This window comes from Sceloporus undulatus, chromosome 5 (assembly GCF_019175285.1).
Source record: "Sceloporus undulatus isolate JIND9_A2432 ecotype Alabama chromosome 5, SceUnd_v1.1, whole genome shotgun sequence".
NCBI lineage: Eukaryota > Metazoa > Chordata > Lepidosauria > Squamata > Phrynosomatidae > Sceloporus > Sceloporus undulatus.
Window position 1 is genome coordinate 97,555,320 of NC_056526.1, and position 20,397 is coordinate 97,575,716.

Genomic DNA, 20,397 nt, shown 5'->3' on the forward strand with positions numbered 1-20,397 from the left:
TATATATGGTGCAAATCATGGAATGCTAGGTTTCAAACTCCAACTCCAAATCTCATTCAAACATTTTCCTGGCTTCTGACGTACTAGTACACGTTGCCCACATGCTCGCAATCATAACTTTGTTGGCATAGCTGAATTCTGCACCAAGTACCCCAGATTCTGCACTTTGCAGAATCCTGGAATACATAATCGATTTGCATGCTCCTAGAGAAGATTTTCCCCCTGAAAGATATCCTTCTGCTTGTTTCACAGAACATTACTAGTTATTTCTTGCCAACCCCAAACGTTCCTTGTTAGTATGAAATTAAACTGAAGTATGTTGGGCACTGGGCTCAAATAACCTTGCAACATTTTCCACTCTATTTGTGGGCAGAGAAACTGTGAGTGAGCCATACAATTTAATTTATTTATTTCCAACCATTTTAAAGAGATGGGGCCCTGCCACAGAGACAGTAGCTTAGCTTGACCCAGACACCAAGGGAGCTTCTCAACTGATTCAAGAGGTATCGGAAACACTTTTATCTAAGGCACTTTTTATCTCTTTTTCTATGGAATAATAAAAACTTTCCAGTAGTGGCTAGTTCACACCACTCCATTTCTATCATGTAGCATCAAATGATGATTTATGTTTATGAATGAGCCATACAAATCTGCAAGTAAGAGTCTCATGCCACCTAGCATCCACTTTTCAGTGCTATGCCTCATTTCATGCAGTTCCCAGTTTTGCACCTCAAATTATGTTAAGCAAAACAATTCAGTGCAGAGAAATCAATTGATATGTGAATTCTCTACCTGAAAGCCAGATGAGTTTCTTGCCATTCTGGCAGCTGTCCAGTCCCTTAAAGTTACTCTCACATAATGGAAACGCAAAAGAAAGCCTCAAGACAGGGAGGTCAGCTTGTTCCGATACCCTGCAACCTTATTTTCTTCCCCCAACTCTGTGGCAGATCATTTCTACCACAGCCCAGAGTGTCACAAGTGTCCCAACTTAAAGGTTCTATCAGGTGAAATGTAGATTTAAGTCCTGAAGTGAGCAAGGAGCCACAGTTCAGTCTAATCATGGATGAGTGTCTTTAGTCTTTCATTACTAGTGTCCAGTTCTATTGTCCCTTTTCACTTAATTCCAAGGAACCTTTTCCCATACCTGGCATCAGTAATGGACTGGGTGAGGACTAACCAACTGAAGCTTAATCCAGACAAAATAGAGGTACTCCTGGACTGTCAAAAGACAGATTTGGGAACAAGAATTCAGCCTTTGCCAGATGGAGTTATACCAACCCCCCTGAAAATGTAGGTTCACAGCTTGGGGGTACTCTTGCATTCACCCTTGATCCTGGAGGCACAGGTTTCACTGCTGACCAGGAGTGTATATGTGCAGTTAAAGTCAGAGGCATCACTAGCTGAGTGCAGGGAGTAGAAACTGCACCAGATGATACTTTAGAGGGGGGTATGACCCAGTGCGCTGGTGGGAAGGGGTGCCAAAGTTCTGGGTCTGGTGGCTTTGCTGGCAAGAAAGGAAAGAGAGTCTCCTCCCTGTCCCACCTGGCCAGCAACTCTGTTAGATCTGTAAAGACTACAGGTGGCAGGAAGATGTGCCAAAGTTTTGGGTCTGGTGGCTTTGCTGGCCAGGCAGGAAAGGAAGCCTCGTCCTCTCTTACCCAACGAACAGCTCTTCCTTCTCCAGCCCTTTGGCAGCAGTGTGGAGGCAGGCAGGTGGGAAGAGGAGTCTCCCTACCTGCCTGCTTGCCTGCCTGCCTGACTCTGCTCTGTCTCAGCAAGCAACCAGACTATTGTTACTGCCAAAGAGCCTGGCCTTCAGGAGGCATTTTGTGGGGAGACTGCTGCTGCTGCTGCTTCCTCCTAAGGTTACCACACCAACCCTAGTGACACCAACCCTAGTGATGTTACTGGCTCAAGCTAATGTGCCAACTTTATCTGTTCTTGGAGAAGTCACATTTGGCCGTAGTAACACATGACTTGGTTACAGTCCATTTGGATTTACTGTAATGAACTCCATGTAGACTACTTTTTAAAAGTGCTTAGTAAATTTCAATTGACTGGAAGAGCTGCATTCAAACTGTTAACTGGGCTGGGTACAGGGAACACACAACTACCTTGGTGCGACAGCTTCGCTTCCAGTCGGTCCATTTCCAGGCACAATTCAAAAATGCTGGTTATGACCTGGGTGAATGCTATTTGAAGGATCGTATCTCACTTTATGAGCCCACTAGAATAGAGATGAGAAGATAATCTTTATTACAGTCATAGAGCAGCACATCCACCTAGAGCTCTAATCCTTTAGGGATCTCTGTCCCTCCACCTTTTCAGGCTTATTTACTGGGAATAGGGAAAGGGACTTTGCAGTGGCTGCTCCCAGACTTTGGAACTGTCTCCCTAAAGAGACTAGGATGACTTGCTCCTTGCACTCCTTCTGTTGGTAACTCACAGCAGTCTTATGCTGTTGGACTTTCAGACATTCACTGGGATGGCCTTTGAGTGGTGTGCTGTGCAGTTTTGTTGTTTGTGTATAGTAGTTTAATGAATTTTAATAGTTTTAACCTTTATTAGTTGTTTAATTAATTTCAAAGTAACTTTAATATTTATAACAAAGTCCAAAATCCACAAAATAATGATATCTTTATTAGACCAACTAAAACGCACAAAATACATTCTGCAAGCTTTTGTCGCTTCTCTGGCTTCTTCATCTATCAAGTTTAATAAAATTATACAGGAGAAGAAGAGTGACAATGGGCCGAAACAGGCCAGCAAGAATGGACGGCTTCAAGCCGCCCCTTCCAAAGATGGATTGGGGCCATGGCAACCACACACCCCAAAAAACACACACACAGCCCAAAAAGGAGCTGAAAAGAGCTGGCTTTTGCCTCTCTGCTGAAATCCAATGCCAACTTCAAGATGCTCTGGCAGCATGCAGTGTGTAAACGCCATGCTGCAGAAGCATCTTGAAGCTGCCCACATCTGGGTGGCTCCCTGACTTCCAGGCAGCTTCAGAGTGGCTTCAGAGCATGCAGCATATAAACGCCATGCTTTAAAGCGACATCTGTTCCGGCCCTATGTTAGAGTCACAGGCCTATATTTTGACTCAGATGTTACTTCTGTTGTCAGTTAAGATGGCCTGGGAAAATCTCATGTATAATCATAAACAGAAAATAGAAAAGAAAAGGACAAATTAGCAATATTTTAAATGGTGGGGGAGAATGAGAGGAAATGAAGAGGGTAAAAGAAAGTATATTAGAAGGTTAGTGGAAGTGCTCAGAAAGTTAGTGGAAGTGGTTAGAAGATTTGCGGAAGTGATTTAAATGTTTGAGAAGGTAAGTGCCTCAGCTAGAAGATGAGACTAAAGGAAAGGCGGGAAGTGGAAGGACAAGGTGTTCGAAAGGTTAGAAAGGAAACATAAGGGAAGAGGAGGAAGTATGGAAGGGGAAAGATTAATGAAGAAGGGTAAAAGGAAGTGATGTCTATGGAAGTTATGAATTGGTTATTGATAAAGAGAAAAGAAGAGAGAAGAGTAATATAGTTTAAGAATATATAGGAAATGTAAGATGAAACATGAGAAATGAAGATAATGAGGAATGGTGTAATAAAATTAACCATTGAAAGAGAAAGATTATAATGGAACAATGGATGTGTATATATATATATACTCATGAATATGTAACTGATTGTTAGATTTGTCTGATTTACCTATTATATATATATATATATGATGATCTGGAGAAATCTCAATGCAGACAGAGGCCACCCCCTTCCTTGGACATGTGGCCTTGGTTACTGATATTTTATTAGTGCCAATAATCACAACAATAACCGTGATAATTGCTCCCATGTCAATTGACTTTAATTTCAACTCTATTAAAAAGAGAAAAGTAACTTCCCTTGAGATTCAGGCTGTCCCTCAACTGGATGAAGCTAACTTTCTCAGGCAGAAGACATTGAACTTCTCAAGAAGTCTCTTTACTGTTACATCTGGGGAAAAGGTTTACGTGTTGTATAGGAAAAACCTGCCAATTGTAGTCCAAATGAAAGCGTTTTACCTTTGTTGAAGGTAGAAACCTACAAGTCCCGGTCTATTAGCTTCCTCTGCTGTGACAATATTCAGTATCTTCAAATGCGAGAAACATATTCAGGGGTTAGCTTTACACAGGACAGAGACAGCCTGGATGTCAAAGGAAGTTACTTTTCTGTTGCTAATGAAGTTGAAAAATTTTATTACCTATCTTGTGCTGCCCTTGGTCCCTAGACTAACTAGACAGTTGGTGTCTTTGGCAAACCATGGTTTCAGTGTAATTGCTCTGGAAAAAGTCAGGAACTGTAGACTATCCAGCTGCTCAGGAGGAGTGCTCACATTTCCAGGGACAAAGCTGTTGGGAGGAAACTATTTTGCAACAGGGCCCTTGGCAGAACCTTTAAATAACAACAGCTGGAGCACAATACCTTTCTAGATCATCACTGCGCATATTATTATTATTATTATTATTATTATTATTATTATTATTATTATTATTTCTTCAGGTTTGTGTGTTTCCAGGTCCCCCCCCCCCACCTTCATTATAAGTCAGCTCAGAGATTTATTGTCAAGGCAGGCAACGTATGTGTATCTTAAATCAGTAGTATTTTAAAACTAGGAATAAATCATAGAATCATAGAATCAATAGGTATCAGACACTATGTCAGATCCATACAGCTAGCCTGAAGAAGAGACTCCTTCCTCCATAACTGCCATCCTCTGGCCTGCGAGGGAGTTGACCAGGCAGGCCCAGCTCCATCAGGGCTAGCATGGAAGAAGAGACTCCTCCCTCCATAACTGTCATCTTTCAGCCTGCGAGGGAGTTGACCTGGGAGGCCCAGCTCCATCAGGGCTAGCCTGGAAGAAGAGACTACTCCCTCCATAACTGTCATCTTTCAGCCTGCGAGGGAGTTGACCAGGGAGGCCCAGCTCCATCAGGGCTAGCCTGAAGAAGAGACTCCTCCCTCCATAAATGTCATCTTCCAGCCTATGAGGGAGTTGACCAGGCAGTCCCAGCTCCATCAGGGCTAGCCTGAAAGAAGAGACTCCTCCCTCCGTAACTGTCATCTTCCGGCCTGCGAGGGAGTTGACCAGGCAGGCCCAGCTCCATCAGGGCTAGCCTGAAGAAGAGATTCCTTCCTCCATAACTGTCATCTTCCGGCTTGCGAGGGAGGTGACCAGGCAGGCCCAGCTCCATCAGGGCTATGCTGAAGAAAGACTCCTCGCTCCATAACTGTCATCTTCCAGCCTGCAAGGGAGTTGACCAGGCAGTCGTCAGGCTAGCCTGAAAAGAGACTCCTCCTCCATAACTGCCATACTCCGGCTGCGAGGGAGTTGACCAGGCAGGCCCAGCTCCATCAGGGCTAGCTGAAGAAATAAGAACCCTCCTCCGGTCCATCTGCCTTGGTCCAGGCCTCAGAGGGAGAGAAGAATGCTGGGACCTGATCCCCTCTCCCCCCCACATTCCCTTCGGCCTTGTGTCATGTCTTTTTAGATTGTAAGCCTGAGGGCAGGGAACCGTCTATTATCCTCTCTGTTGTAAGCCACCAGGATTCCCAGTGATTGGGCGACATATAAATAAATCCTATTATTATTATTATATGCTCCTTTTCATCTTGGGTTTGTTTTTTGTTTGTTTGTTTGTTTGTTTGTTTGTTTTGGAGTGTTTTTGTTTGTTTGTTTGTTTTTGATGTCCCTCTTTTTGTCTGTTATCATAGAATAACTGGAGGACATCAAACTATTTCAGGGAGTTTTCAGAAACTGATCTGCCAACAGGCCATCTAGGTCTGGTTCCCTGGATCCACTGTATTGTCAGCACGTCTAATGACTGTCAAAAGGTTCACCAACCATTAGGGACTGTTGTACTCAATGGCCATGTGCCCCCCCCCAAAGAAACCCCAGGTGCAACCCCTTAGTCATGTGACCTGGCAGCAGTGCCTTCAGTGATTGGTTGGAGAGCTGCCCAATAGAAGGCTGGCTCTTTCCAGGGTCAGCAACACAGAGACTTCAGTCCAGAACAGGGTTCATCATCATCATCACAGATGTGTATTTTAACTGATCTTCTACCTGATATTGTTTATCTATTCCTTGCTGTTCCCTGCCTTGATCCAAGGGGAGAGTCAGGAAAGAAATATAGTATTATTGTTGCTGCTGTTGTTTTGATATAGTCAGATGGAGCCCTTCTCCTCCCTCCCAAGTTCTGATGATCATCTGCGGAAAGAGAGACCCTCTGTCTTTGACTTCTAAGACCGGCCACACAAGGCACCAAAGCAACAGGGCTCCCTTCAAACCCAAGGGCTCTGTCTTAGGCTGCATCCGCACTGGTGAACTAATCCGAGTTGAGCTCGCTTTGGCTGCCATGGCCTTGGAATTCTGGGAAGGGTTGTTTGTTGCGGCACCAGAGCTCCCAAGAGACCCCCCCCAGGCCATGCAGGACTTCCAACCCAGATTGAAGCACACCTTCTCACTTTTACCTGTTTTTGGGTGTGTGCCTTCAAAACATTTCCGACTTAATGGCCACCTATCAACTCAGCCTATCAGGGTGTTTTGAGAGGGTGGCCTTCCCCCTGAGGAGGCTGAGAGAGTGTGACTTGGCTCAGTGGGGATTCGAACCCTGGACTCCAGAGTCGAACTCTCTAACGCCGGCTGTTCCAAGGAGACCACCGTCTGCAGAAGGCAGAGGGGATCTGGGCAGAGGCAGCTTGGAGAGAGGCGTTTGAATCTGCTGACTGGGTGGGATAAGATAAGATACGTTCCAGTTCATGCTATATCTTGGACCATCATCCCCCAGAGTTTGCCATTGTCCTCCCATGAGGCTGAGAGAGTGTGACGCACCCGATAGAACATTAGGAGGAACTTCCTGACAGTAAGGGCTATTTGACAGTGGAACACACTCCTTCCTCGGAGTGTAGTGGAGTCTCTTTCCTTGGCGGCCTTCAAACAGAGGCTGGATGGCCACCTGTCAATGGGGATGCTTTGATTGAGAGTTCCTGCATGGCAGAATGGGGTTGGACTGGATAGCCCTTGGGGGTCTCTTCCAACTCTACGATTCTATGATTCTATGAACTCAAATGTGTCTCATCCGGTCGGCAGATTCAAACGCTGCCTCTGCCTTGATCTCTCTGCACTGGACGCCCAACACTTCGTCTTGCCTTGAGTAAGTTCTCTGCACACAGATCAAAATCCCTCTTCTTGAAAGGCAGCTTGGAATTCAGGCCATGGCCTCCTGCGAAGTACTTCCCAAAGTTAAAGGTGAGTGCTAAAGTCCGAATCCATTTGGATCAAGTGGAGATTATGGTTAAAGTGTGGATCCATTTGGATCAAGTGTGGATTGCGGCTAGTGTGGATCAGTTTGGATCAAGTGTGGATGGTGGTTAAAGTGCGGGTCTATTTGGATCAAGTACAAATTATGGCTAAAGTGTGGATACATTTGGATCAAGTGCCATTCCCAGACTCCTTTCAAGGGAGGGATGACATTTTACATTGCCGTCGTGGTTTTGAGCATTGGACTATGACTCTGGGCCATGGGAACCCACATTGGGTGACTTTGGGAAAGTCACACTTTCTCAGCCTCAGGGGAAGACCAGGGCACACCTCCTCGGAGCCCGTCTTGCCAAGAAAACCTCATGATAGGGTTGCCATACATCGTAAAACGACTTCAAGCCACCCGACACACAACTGAAGTCTGCGATTTATATTGGTGCGTTTTGCTCCTTGGGTTTTGGTTTAATTTGGGGATGGCACCGAAAAGAAAGAGGGCATCTGGGCTGCAAGAAGAAGCCTGGCCCGATCCACAGAGTGAAGCATGTTGGTTTCAAAAGAAGTCGGGATAAAACCCGACTCACACTCGTCTGTAAAGAGATCTCCATGGAAAGCAATGAGGCTTAATTCTAATGAGGCTAACCACTGGTGCCTACTACCACGTTGCCTGGGTAAAACGCAGGGATTCACACACACACCAGAAAGGGAAGGAGCCCTTAAATTTACTTCTTAATGTTCAGAGACCTAAAGGAAAAGGTGCAGGAATAGTTCCAGAGGCTTGCTTTACGACTGGGATGACCCACATTCCTGTGAGCACTTACTTTCCATAGTTTAATAACATTTAATTAATTAACTCTTAATGACGTTTCATTAACACTCTAATTCATATTAAATGCCATTGAAGAGTACTCTCATTGTACTGCAAAGGGGCTTCTCGCCTCACAAAGGGTTCGAGACAAACTGGATCTCAAAAAGGCAGTCGCTTTTTTTGCCTTGCGAATGGGATTTATAGTTTAGTTTCTGGACTGAATCTCGGGCTACCTGCATGACTTCCACTCCGTACCATCTGAACTGAGGACAGCCGCCACAACATCTTCACCAAATGCAGAGCTATGCTAACATCGTCTTCCTCCCTTCCCTTCCCTTCCCTTCCCTTCCTCTCCTTCCTTCCTTTCTTTTCCTTTCCCTTCCTTCCTTTCCTTTCCTTTCCCTTCCTTTCCTTTCCCTTCCTTCCTTTCTTTCCCCTGCATCATTTAACACCTTGCCTGATGAAGAAGCCAATGGAGCTTGCCACATGTATAATGTGCATTTCGGTTGGCCCAATAAAGGTATCCCTGTCTTGTGGATTTGGGATGGTACACTACTTTGCTATATGGCCAAGACGGAGATCTTAGCCTTGACTGTTCTGCATTGCTTCACAATCCATTGCTTCACCATCTTCCTCAAAAATGCCCTGCTAAAATTAGGAACCAAGCTTTGTCCAACCTTGAGATTTTTCCAGTTCGATGTTCAATGTGATGCCTAAAAGCGGCATCGCTTCGGAGTAGTTTTGAGACACAATCTGAAAGTAACCAAACACAATCCGAAGGAGGGACACAGTCACACTCTCTCAGCCTCCTCAGAGGATGGCAGTGGCAACATATCCCTCTGAAGAAGAAACTTACCAAGAAAATCCCATGATTTTCCTTATGGCCTTAGGGTCGCCATAAGTCGGAAACAACAACAAAAGCCTGCTTGCGTTTCGGGATAGTCACCAATAGTAAATAAATGTATTCATATAAATAAAATAAAATGAGTAATAATACCACCTCTTCTGGAAATCCAATCCGGACAGAATGGGTTTTTCAGAGCAAAGGCCAAATATCCACCTTTCTTCCTTCTCCTCTCCTATCTCAGCCCTTTAGTAGCCTCATATTTCCCACGAAAGCGTCCCAAAAAAGAGACTCGTTGCAGAATTATAACCATCTTTACTGCCACGCTTCATTGCTATGGGATTTTCGGATACTTATAGAGCGCCAAAGAACTCTAATAACGTTTCATTAATACTCTAATGTTTTAATAGTCTAATTCATATTAAACGCAATTGGAAGGAGCATGCTAGAGGATGTTCGTGAAACTACAAATCCCAGGATCCCATCAGATGGAACCGTGGCAGTTAAAGCGGAATCGAACTGCATAAAGTAGCTCTTGAGCAGCCTAAGTTGGGATTCCAGGCCATTTACCCACTGAGAGGGAAATAAAACGGAAAGAGTTCCTTCATCCTTATTGTCGGGGAAGCAGATCCCTATTAGGAATTATCCCTAATATAGGCATATATAATAATATGCCTTATTATCCTCTGGGGTTTGGTTCCAGGACCCCCCTGAACAACAAAAGCCATGGATGCTCAAGTCCCATTCTATATAATGGAAAAGGGAAATGCTGTCTCTAATATAAAATGGGGAAAAAATCAAGGTTTGCTATTTGGAATTTATACCTTTTTTAATATTTGCAAGCCGTGGATGCTTGAATCCGTGGGTATTAACAATCAGTACATAAGGAGGGCAGACTGTAATGAAAGAGAGAGGAAACCATGCCCGCTTGGGAGCGAAATGGATTCTGGAAGGTGAAGCTGCGGGTGCGAAACATGTGCAAAGCTTCCGAAAGGAGCTGGAAAGTTTTAGACGCATTTTTTGTTTAACACCTACAGTCCAAGGGCTCTGTATGCTTTATGTACACTGAGATAACACAGAGATCCGACACACACTGCAGAAATCACCCCAATTCCCTAGCTTTGAGCCATGGCTGTTAAAGCGCTGTCAAACCGGATGATTTCTGCAGTGCGGATGCCTTGCGGAGGAGACCTTCCAGTCCAAGGCTGTGGCTTCCTTCCCACGCATTAGAAGGGAAAGAAAGGGAAGCCAGCCAGGGATTTTTTTTTATTACTGGGGGGGGCCCTTCTGGCGAAGAGCTGGGTCCCCCCCCCTTTTCTGGGCCAAGAGGCGCGGTGTCTGCTTGACATCTTGAAGCTTAAATAACCGTCCGGGGCCCGGCTTTGTGAACTGCCTTGGCAGCCAAGTGCCTCGCTACGCCTGATTGCGCTAATTGCTTTGAAATCGGATATATTATCTATAATTATAGAGATCTTTGGGAGGAGACGGCCAAGCCTTGGGCTTTCATCTTGCCCCCAAGTGCATCAAAATGTCGCGATCACATTAATTCGGGCCACTTTTTGAAACAGGGCCCGCCAGCCATTCATCGTCCCCTGCAGGCCGGCCTTAAAGAGGCAACGATCCCTGGCTGGGGCTGTGTGTGTGTGATTGTGTGAGTGTGAGTTGTTTGACCAGCACAATTACTAAGCCCTGAGAAGAAGTGTTTAAGGCCTGGGCAGACCAAGGCGGGGGATGGGAGGCGGCTGGTCCCTCCGGTTTGGCTTTTTTGCAGCGAATATCCAAGCCTCCAAAGACTTGTTTGGAAAGCTTGCAAGCCTCTCTCTTTTGGGGTGAGGGAGAGGGGCTGCCCCCAAAAGAGAAGAATCACCCCTTAAATGCTTTGAAACTGGGATTTGGGATCACTGGTGGGACCTTCCTTTTCAGTAAGGCTGCGATTCTGTACCTAGTGACCTGGGAGTAAGGCCCACGTGTGTGTGTGTGTGTGTGTGTGTGTGTGTGTGTGTGGACTGTCATGTGCGTGTCCTGATATCGATAGGTCGATAGATAGATAGATAGATAGATAGATAGATAGATAGATAGATAGACAGACAGACAGACAGACAGACAGACAGACAGACAGACAGACGTATCAGGACTGTCATGTGCGTGTGTGTGTCCTGATATCCATAGATAGAAAGATAGATAGACAGACAGACAGACAGATAGATGTATCAGGACTGTCATGTGTGTGTGTGTGTGTGTGTGTGTCCTGACATCTATATCTATATCTATATATAGATTAGGACTGTCATATGTATATGTCCCATGGAACGTAGTAGAACTGTGTGTGTATATATATATATAATGACAGTTTTAATCTATATCTGTAGTGCCCGCCATTCATTCATGCCTACTAGGTTCCGTGGGACACACATACACACACACTTATATGAATCACAGTTCTGATATCTATCCATCTATAGATGTAAAATAACAGTTCTACTCTATATCTATGTCTGATATCTATCTATCTTTAGATATATAGATATAAAAATAGTTCTACTCTATATCTATATCTGAAATCTAGATAGATAGATAGATACAAAGTAACAGATCTACTCTATATCTATAGTGTCCGCCATTCGTTCATCCCTACTACGTTCCGTGGGGATAGATAGATAGATAGATAGATAGATAGATAGATAGACAGACAGACAGACAGACAGACAGACAGACAGACAGACAGACAGTTTTACACGTACCATGGGACTTACTCCCAAGTCATATATATTGGTAAACCGCTCTGACCTCTCTCTCTCTCTCTCTCTTTCTCTCTCTCTCTCTCTCTCTCTCTCTCTCTCTCTCTGTGTGTGTGTGTGTGTGTGTGTGTGTGTGTGTGTGTGTGTGTGTATTCTTCGAGTCTGCTTTGCCTGCCCTGGCGCAGTGCTGGGGAATCCTGGGAACTGTCCTTTATTGTGGCACCGGAGGTCTCTGACAGAGAAGGCTAAATGCCTCACAGCCACAGATGCCAGAATTTTCTAGCATTGAGCCAGGGCAGTTTAAATGCTGGTTCAAAACAACTGGCTTATTTTTTCCGTAGTGCGTTTTGAAGACACTGTATTGGATTTGGGGTGTGATTGTACATTGCTGTTATAAGGTCAATGCGGCAAAGTACAATCACACCCCAAATCCATGAAGATGTTCTTTCTGAACAGCCAGGCGTAGGTTTGCGCTGTAAGTGTGCCAAGTGGGAGAAACGCCGCTGGAATAGGGGGTTTGAAGCTCCTTTTGTTAGCCGCCTGGAGTTTGGGGGGGTGGGGCGAAGTATAAATGAAGAAGGATAGATGGATAAATCACCTTCCAAAGTGACCTCAATCTGCCTCTTAAGTGTCCAGTTTGGAGACCACGTGTTATGGAAACTCAGACGTCAAGGAACCTCCGCCTCCAGTCAACACAGCTGCATCTACACTGCGGAAATACTCCGGTTTGGCTCCAAAGCTGCATCAAGCATATTGGAAGGAAAGTAGAGGGCATCACCATGCTCCAATGGTTTGCCAGGCTATGAATGATGCCCATCACGCTCAAGGCTACAGTTGGGGAGGAGAGCCCTGAAAAGGGCAGCCCATGCTTAGACCCCAGTTCCTTCCAGCCCTTGGCTCTTGTAGCCACACCAGCCTCCAGAATAGCCAGGTGGGCATTGAGGGGAAGGGATGCCTCCACGACCCACGGTGGAATGGCACCTTCTCCAAGCAAGGCCCTGCCAGGCCTTCTTCACCTACCTAGGTCCATCCTGGTCAAAAAACCGGCTTAGACCAAACCCATGGAAGGGAAGGGAATTTGACCAGTCAATTGTGCCATCTTCTGGTCCCAACTCTTGCCTCGGACCCACTGAAAAGACAGACTTCAAACAAGAACAGGCCGATTCCGCAACAAAAAAGGTTGCAGATTACAATCCAAAGTGGGAGACACCAGAGGCAGTGCTACGCACTGGTTGAAAATGAAGACATTGTGGGCTAGTGTGTCTTCTTGGACCAGGACCGAGAGACCATATCGAAGTCTGCCAACCGCCACTACCATTCATGAAACTCCCAGGGCGATAGTATTTTGCTATTTCGCCCTCCCTACGGGCTGGGGGACCAGCCAGAAGTTCCACCTGAGACGAGGTCTATAAAAAAAGATCTGGGTTTAGCCCTGTTGGCCCTATAGCAAACACAACCACATCCAAACACTGTACCTTCAGCCTCTCTGAAGATGCCAGCCACAGATGCTGGCGAAACGTCGGAATAAAACTCTTCTAGAACATGGTCACAGAGCCCGAAAAACCCACAAAAACTATGGATGCCGGCCATGAAAGCCTTCGACTTCACAATGGATACCTTTATGGGGCCAAACAAAATGCACAATGACATGTTGCCACAGCTTTCGAGGTCGCACTGGCTTCTTCATCAGGCAATAATAAACACTCGTTTGGCCCCACTTTAACCGCCGTGGCTCCATGCTAGGGAGTTCTTGGAACTGTACTTGACCTAACGAGGGCAGAGTATCACAAAAACGCTGGTGACACAACTAACGACCATTCCCCGAATTTCCACAGCCTTGAGCCGTGGCAGCTGAAGCGGTGTCAAACTGGAGCGTTTCCGCAGTGTAGACACAGCTGTGGTTGTGGTGTGTGTCAAGAAAAGTCAAGGACTGGCCTCTCAAGGCACTATGGTTGGCATGAGGCAAGCGCTGCAAAGTCCCCAAGTCTTCAAGTCGAGGAGGGCAATCCGGGGCAAAATGGACATTTCTCAAAATTCGGTCGAAACCGGATAAGCGCTTGTGAACGGGGCCTAGCTGGGTCAGCCAAGGTGGCAAGAGGACATTCAAAGAGGACATAAGTTGGGCATCTTCACATGAGGCTGAAGCTAGTGATGGAGGCCCATCCCCACCAGAGAAGAAGTCCACGTGTTTCCATTTATCCATTTTTTAAAATCTTGTGGAGCACCTTGGGTCCCTTTTTGGGAGAAAGGCGGCATATAAAAATGAAATTAAATAAAGAGACAAATAATTTAAGATGGGGAGATACTCCTCTCTCCAAATGCCTGAAGCCACCAACTGAACCGTTCCCTCTGCACAGACGGAGCCCCAGTAGCCCCATTCGCTCGTTTCTTCATTTAATGTAGGTTTTTAATAGTTCATTATTGATATTTTAGGGGAAGGTGGGAACTAGGGATTTGAGGTTTGGGATGTATTCTTTTAACTGTAAGCCTCCTCTTGCCAGGGCAGAGAGGCGGGATAGAAATAAAGTATTATTCTTATTATTGTCTTCTGTGGTTTTCTCAGGATAGGGCTCCATTCCAATTACAGGAAATGTTTGGTGCATCATATCTTTTCCAACCAGGATGCTTTTCCTGGCGACTCTAGAGACCAAGGTTCGAATTCCTGCTCGGTCCTGGAAACCCACCTTGGGCAAGTCCACACTCTCTCAGCCTCGAGGAAGGCAATGGCACAAAGCAAGAAATCTCTGTGATGGGGTCCCTTAAGTCGGAAAGGACTTGAAGGCAAGGAGGAGATGAGGGAGGGGGAATGGGGTGGAAGAGAGGCGGGGGGAGAGGGTCGCGGCAGCTAATTCTGTCCCAGGGCTCCGGCGCCTTTCTCCCTGGAGGCGGGGGAAGGTCCTCAATGGGTCCCCTCCAGCGGGAGCCTTTGATGCCGCCGCCGCTGGCGCCTAAAGACAACATCCCTTGTCTGCCTCTCCGCAGCACTGACTATCGTGCACAGATTGTTTGACGCTCGCAATTAGCGCACGCGGCCGCTGCTGGGAACGACGCCCCCCCCCAAAGCCCCTTGGACCGGACCCCGGCGGAGCAGCCCCGGGAGAAGAGGCTCTGGCCACGAAGCGGAGGGGGAAGGGAAAGGGGTGGCCAGGAAGGAAGGAAGGAGAAAGAAAGAAATCTGGTCACAAAGTGGAGAAGGGAGGGCTGGCCGCGGAGAGAAGGAGAAGGAAAGAAAGAAAGAAAGAAAGAAGAGGGGGAGGGAGGGAGGGAGGGAGGGAGGGGGGAAGGAGGGAGACGAAAAGAAGGAAAGAAGGAAGGAAATCTGGCCACAAAGCAGAGGGGGGAAAGGGCTCGTTGAGAAGGAAGGAAGAGAAGGAAGGAAGGGGGAGGGAGGGAGGGAGGGAGGGAGGGAGGCAAGAAGGAATGACGGAAAGAAAGAGAAGGGAGGGAGGAGGGATGGAGGGGGGAGGGAAAAAAAGAAGAAGAAGGAAGGAAATCTGGCCACAAAGTAGGTGGGAAAAGGGCTAGTTGTGAGAAGGAGGAGGACGGAGGGAGGGAGGCAAAGAGGAATGACGGAAAGAAGGAAAGAACGAAAGAAGAAGAGAAGACAAGAAGGGACGGGATGGGAGGGAGGGAGGGAGGGATGGAGGAGGGAGAAAAAGAAGGAAAGAGGAAGAAATCTGGCCACAAAGTAGAGGGGAAAGGCTAGTTGGAAGGAAGGAAGGAAGGAAAGGAAGGAAAGGGGAAGGAGGGAGGGATAAAAAAGGAGGAAAGAAGGGAGGCAATCTGGCCAAAGTAGAGGGGGAAAGGGCCGTTGAGAAGGAAGGAAGGAGGGAGGAGGGAGAAAAGAAGGAAAGAAAGAAAGAAAGAAGGAGGAAAATCTGGCCACAACGTAGAGGGGGGGAAAGGGCTAGTGAGAAGAAGGAAGGAAGAAGGAAGGAGGGAGGGGGTGAGGAAGAAGGAATGACGGAAAGAAAGAAAGAAAGACAGAAAGGGAGGGAGGGAAAGAAGGAGGAAGGCGGACGGAAGGAAATCTTTCCACAAACTGGAGGGGAAAAGGCTGGCCACGAAAGGGAAGGGAAGGGAAGAAGAATGAAGAGAAAGAAAGGACAAGAAAGAAAGGAGGGAGGGAGGAAAGGAGAAGGAATGAGAAAGAAATAAAAAGGAAGGGAGGAAGAAGAAGAAGAGAAAGAAAGAAAGAAGGAAGGAAGGAAGCCTTCATCCCTCCTTTCGTCTATCTGTCTGTCTGTCGTCTTTCTTCCCGTGATTCCTTCTTCCTCCCCTCCTCCCTCCTTCCTTCTTCCTTCCTTAGTCCCTTTCCGACTTAAGGATGAGAGAGCCTGGTTAATAAAAGGACATGAACACGTCCGGACGCATTCCTGCAAAGTGGAAAGAGAGTGGACCCGACTTACAGAATCGATTCCAATCGGGATGAGAACGGGGCAGCACACGAGGCACAAGATAAGATGGTTGAAAATAAACATACTTGCACATTCGGGGAGGTTTTGCACGGAGTGGATGTCAGGTGGACACGGAACCGAGGAGGAGATTATTAAAGTCTGCCAACCCCACCCACCCCAACCATGAAACTCACTACGTGGATACAAAATCCGTGGCTGCCCGAGTCCCACGAAATACAGGGCGGCACCGTAAAGCCGCACAGTTCAGTAAATCCGATTATACCTAAATCAGTCTTTTCTGTCATTCTTCCTCTACGGACAGATTCCTGGAGGCTCCCAGTCAAATTGTAGATAGCCATGAGACATGTCTTCTATAGCCATATGGAGGCATCCTAAGGTGATCCTTCAAATCAAATGATTATTCTGGTTTTGTCTTCCAGTTTGCCTTTCATTACCCTTGCTAGGGCTTCCATAATACTGTCAAATCTCAAACACTTTCCTCATAGCCCCTCTCTGCATCCACCATCCTAAACTGCCCCATCTCTTGGTGGAAGGAATCCTATTTCACAGCATGTCAATATATGGACCCCCTCCTTCAAGATAGACACCATACGGACTGAGGTCCCTTACACACACCCACACACCACACACACACACACACACACACCACACACACACAAACAAAACGGAGTTTGCTTTCTAGGCATCTAAGGGATCCTCAAAATATTCAACCGGACTTTCCTCCTCTTCCTCCTCGTTGGAAACAAACCTCATGCTCCAACAGAGAGCTGACAAAATTAAACTAAGCCGAGATCTGACCAAATTAAACCAAATCGAACACAGGCAAAACGTTGCGGATTACATTCTAGGAGGCGGGAAGACAACAGAAAGCGAGCAACGATAGAAGAGCATGAAAATAAATACCTTTGGGTTTCAGGAGTGGTTTGTCAGCTTGGACCAGGATCGAGAGATCTATATTAAAGTCTCCCTACCAGCACCATTCATTAAAAAATACCCAAGCGATCCCCCCCTTTTTCTTCCTACCTACCTCACAGGGTTGTTGGGGGATGATGGGATAAACGTTGTTGGAAAGAAATATTATGACGATGATGAGCTGATGAATTGAGGAAAATGCAGATTAGGTGTGTCATGAGATAAAGACAAGAAAGTCACACAAGAAATTTCAAGACTGGAGGGGTGTCCGTGAGACCCTAACCAGCGTTGGAGGCTGCTAACCACACTGGGGAATCATTCGCGTTTGAGAGCGCTTTAACTACCATGGCTCGTGGCTATTGCATTCTGGGAATGGCAGTAGTTGTGGCATATTGTTGCATCATTGCAAACATATCTATACAGTATATCTGGCTCCCAGAGTGGAGTTAACTAACTACCACTTGCAACTAACTCCCATTGCCCGAATGCCAGAATGCATTCCATAATAGCTACCATTGCAAGTAGTAACTATCCTTGCCAGAATGCCGAATGATCCATAATGCGTACCTACCACTGCAACTAACTACCGTTGCCAGAATGCCAGAATGCATTCCACAATAACTACCATTGCAACTAACTACGTTGCCAGATGCCAGAATGCCATTCCACAATAACTACCATTGACTAACTACCGTTGCAGAATGCCCTGCAACTATCCATTACCGATGACAGAATGCATTCCATAATGCGTAACTACCACTGCAACAAAACTACCGTTGCCAGAATGCAGAATGCATTCTGTAATAACTACTATTACAACTAATTACCATTGCCAGAATGTCAGAATGCATTCCACTATGCTAACTACCATTGCAAACTAACTGCCATTGCCAGAATGCCTTTTTAACTACCCTGCTAGATGCCAGAAGCACTCCATTATATGCATAACTACCATTGCAACTAACTACCTTTGCCAGGATGCCCTTGCAACTAATACCATTGCCAAAAGCCACAGCCTTGAGCCAGGGAAGTTAAAGCGCGCTAAAAACGCCTGATTTTTCCCAGTTGGCTGCAGCCATACTCCCAGTTCCCAGCACTGGGACCAGTCCATCCCTCCCTCCATCTCCGGGGGCTTAATCTGCCCTTGGCTTCCCAGGGGAAAAGGGCGGGGCTATGCCCTCCCTCCCGGCTTGGATTAATTACCCTTCAATGCCTTGCGAGAGCCTCTGGTGTTGGCCGAGATTAGACGCCCCGCAGCTCTCCATAAACTTTCCCCAGCAAGCGGCCCATCCTTGTTCTGGGAGAGCGGCGTTGCGCTTTTTGCTGCCCCAGGATCAGGGCGTCGTTTAAAAGGCTTTCCCCGAAACCAAATCCCCCTTGTCAGCCTTTAATGGGTCCGGAGGAGAGGTTAGGCTTCCTATTGGGCATTAGGGCCAGGCACTTGGGGACTTCTCAACGAAATGCACAAGTCGGGCCCGTTGTGGGTCTCATCCGGAGGAACACACCTGGAGATGCTGCAGCCGCCTTTGGTGGTTGTTTGCTTGCCGTTTTGGAAGGGATGGGAGCAAAGGGGTTTTGTGTTTTGCTTTTGTGTGTGTCTACATCCAGCGTTGATCATATTGAGGACCACTGACAAGAGCAGAAGCCCCTTCACAAACCAGGTGGTGAAAGGGAGGAGATCTTAGTCCGGTTTAGCTTTTTGCCCTTCGTAGTTGGATTTTAGGTGAATTCCCCCCCCCCTAAAAAACATTACCCCATTTGGAAGCAGCTTTGATTTTTCTTCATCCCGTATAAACTGGATACGGTGAATTAAGTACATCTTGGCTTACTTCGGCGATGAATTTAGGCTCGAAGCTGAACCCTTTCTATTGATTTACAGTCCTCAGACTGCAGAAAACAGTTCCGATTTGACCCCACTTTAGTTGCCACGGCTCCATGCAGCTCCGCTCTGGTTGCCGCAACCAACGACCATGCCTAGCATTCCATAGCCTTGAGCCATGGAGGTGAATGAAAGTGGGGTCAAACCGGGTTATTTCTGCCGTGTGGATGCAGCAAAGAAAGAAAGGCACCTTTATGTTCTCTCGCTGCGTTTAAAGGTCTAAAGAGCGTTGAAAGGTTTAAAGTAGTACGTAGGGAGAGTTTTTTGAACATCATTCTCGCATTCACTCCTACGGGTTAGGGGGTGCGTTGGGGACGAAGAACCGCATATAAATGCATTAAAAAAACCCTTCCCCCTCTCAATTTTTCATAAATCGGCAGTTAAAAAATATTACAGGAAAAAAAACTTGAATTCTTTCCCAACATACACGTAGCTTCCAGTTTTGAGATTTCCTTGGTTTCACTAAAGTTCTCTTCTCCCAAATTTATTATACAGCACTTCCTTCTGCATTCTATAATTGGGACTATAATATATATATTATATATATATATATATATAAAATCTGACTTCAGATCCACTTAACGAAAAAGAAAGAAAAAATTCAAAGGCTCTCTGGTTTACAATTTTAAAACAAGATAAAAGGCTCCTGTGGGCTAGTTGCAGCATGTCGCTCATAATATAATATATATAATATATGAAGAAAAGAGGCGTCACGTAGGGCATATTGTTGCATTAATTGCCCTGTCTGTGCTGTCGTCTCTATCTATCTATCTTATATTATATATAATTTATATTAAAAAAAAGCTCCTGTGTGGGCATTGTTGCATAATTGCCCGCTATCTCTGTCTGGTCTATCTATCTATCTATGTATCTCTACTCTATATCTATTATTATATTATTACAATTATAATATTTATAAATTATATATAAGAAAAAAGCTCATGTGGGGCTATTGTTGCATAATTTCCCTATTATTATAATATAGGGCAATTATGCAACACATATGCCCCACGTGAGCCTTTTTTCCCTATTATTATTATATATAATAGATATATTATCCCAGGACGGGACCTGGGAGGACATTTTAACGTCCTGGAGGTGGAAGAAGGTAGCAATCTGAAACCATTCCCGGCTCCTGAAACGAAGGCAAGCCTAGGTCCAAACACACACTGCAGAAATAATCCAGTTCAAGACCGTTTTAACTACCCTGGCTCAGTGCTAGGGACTGAATCCTGGGAACTGTACGTACTTTATTGAGACCCCAGAGCTCTCTGACAGAGGAAGGCTCCATCTCTCCCCAAACGACATTTCCCAGGATTCCCTAGCATTGAGCCAGGGCAGTCCAAGGTCTCAACCCGGATTATGCTGCACGTGTGGATGGGATTCCCCCCCCCCAAATACACCCCGCAGAGGCGAGTGGTGGAGAGGAGAGAGGGAGGATGAGAGGCTGGATGGCTATGTTTTGGGTTTGCTTGATGGAGAGTTCCTGCATGGCAGAATGGGGTCGGACTGG

At 46.2% G+C, this 20,397-nt stretch overlaps 1 long non-coding RNA gene across 1 annotated transcript in view; it reads right to left on the reverse strand.

Moving 5' to 3' along the window:
- Positions 1-16,428, reverse strand: part of LOC121930992 — a 70,111-nt gene extending 53,683 nt beyond the window's left edge. The window contains exon 1 of the long non-coding RNA XR_006104054.1: positions 16,356-16,428. This is a non-coding gene — a long non-coding RNA (uncharacterized LOC121930992). The remainder of the gene's footprint in view (positions 1-16,355) is intronic.
- Between the last annotated feature and the right edge of the window lie 3,969 nt (positions 16,429-20,397).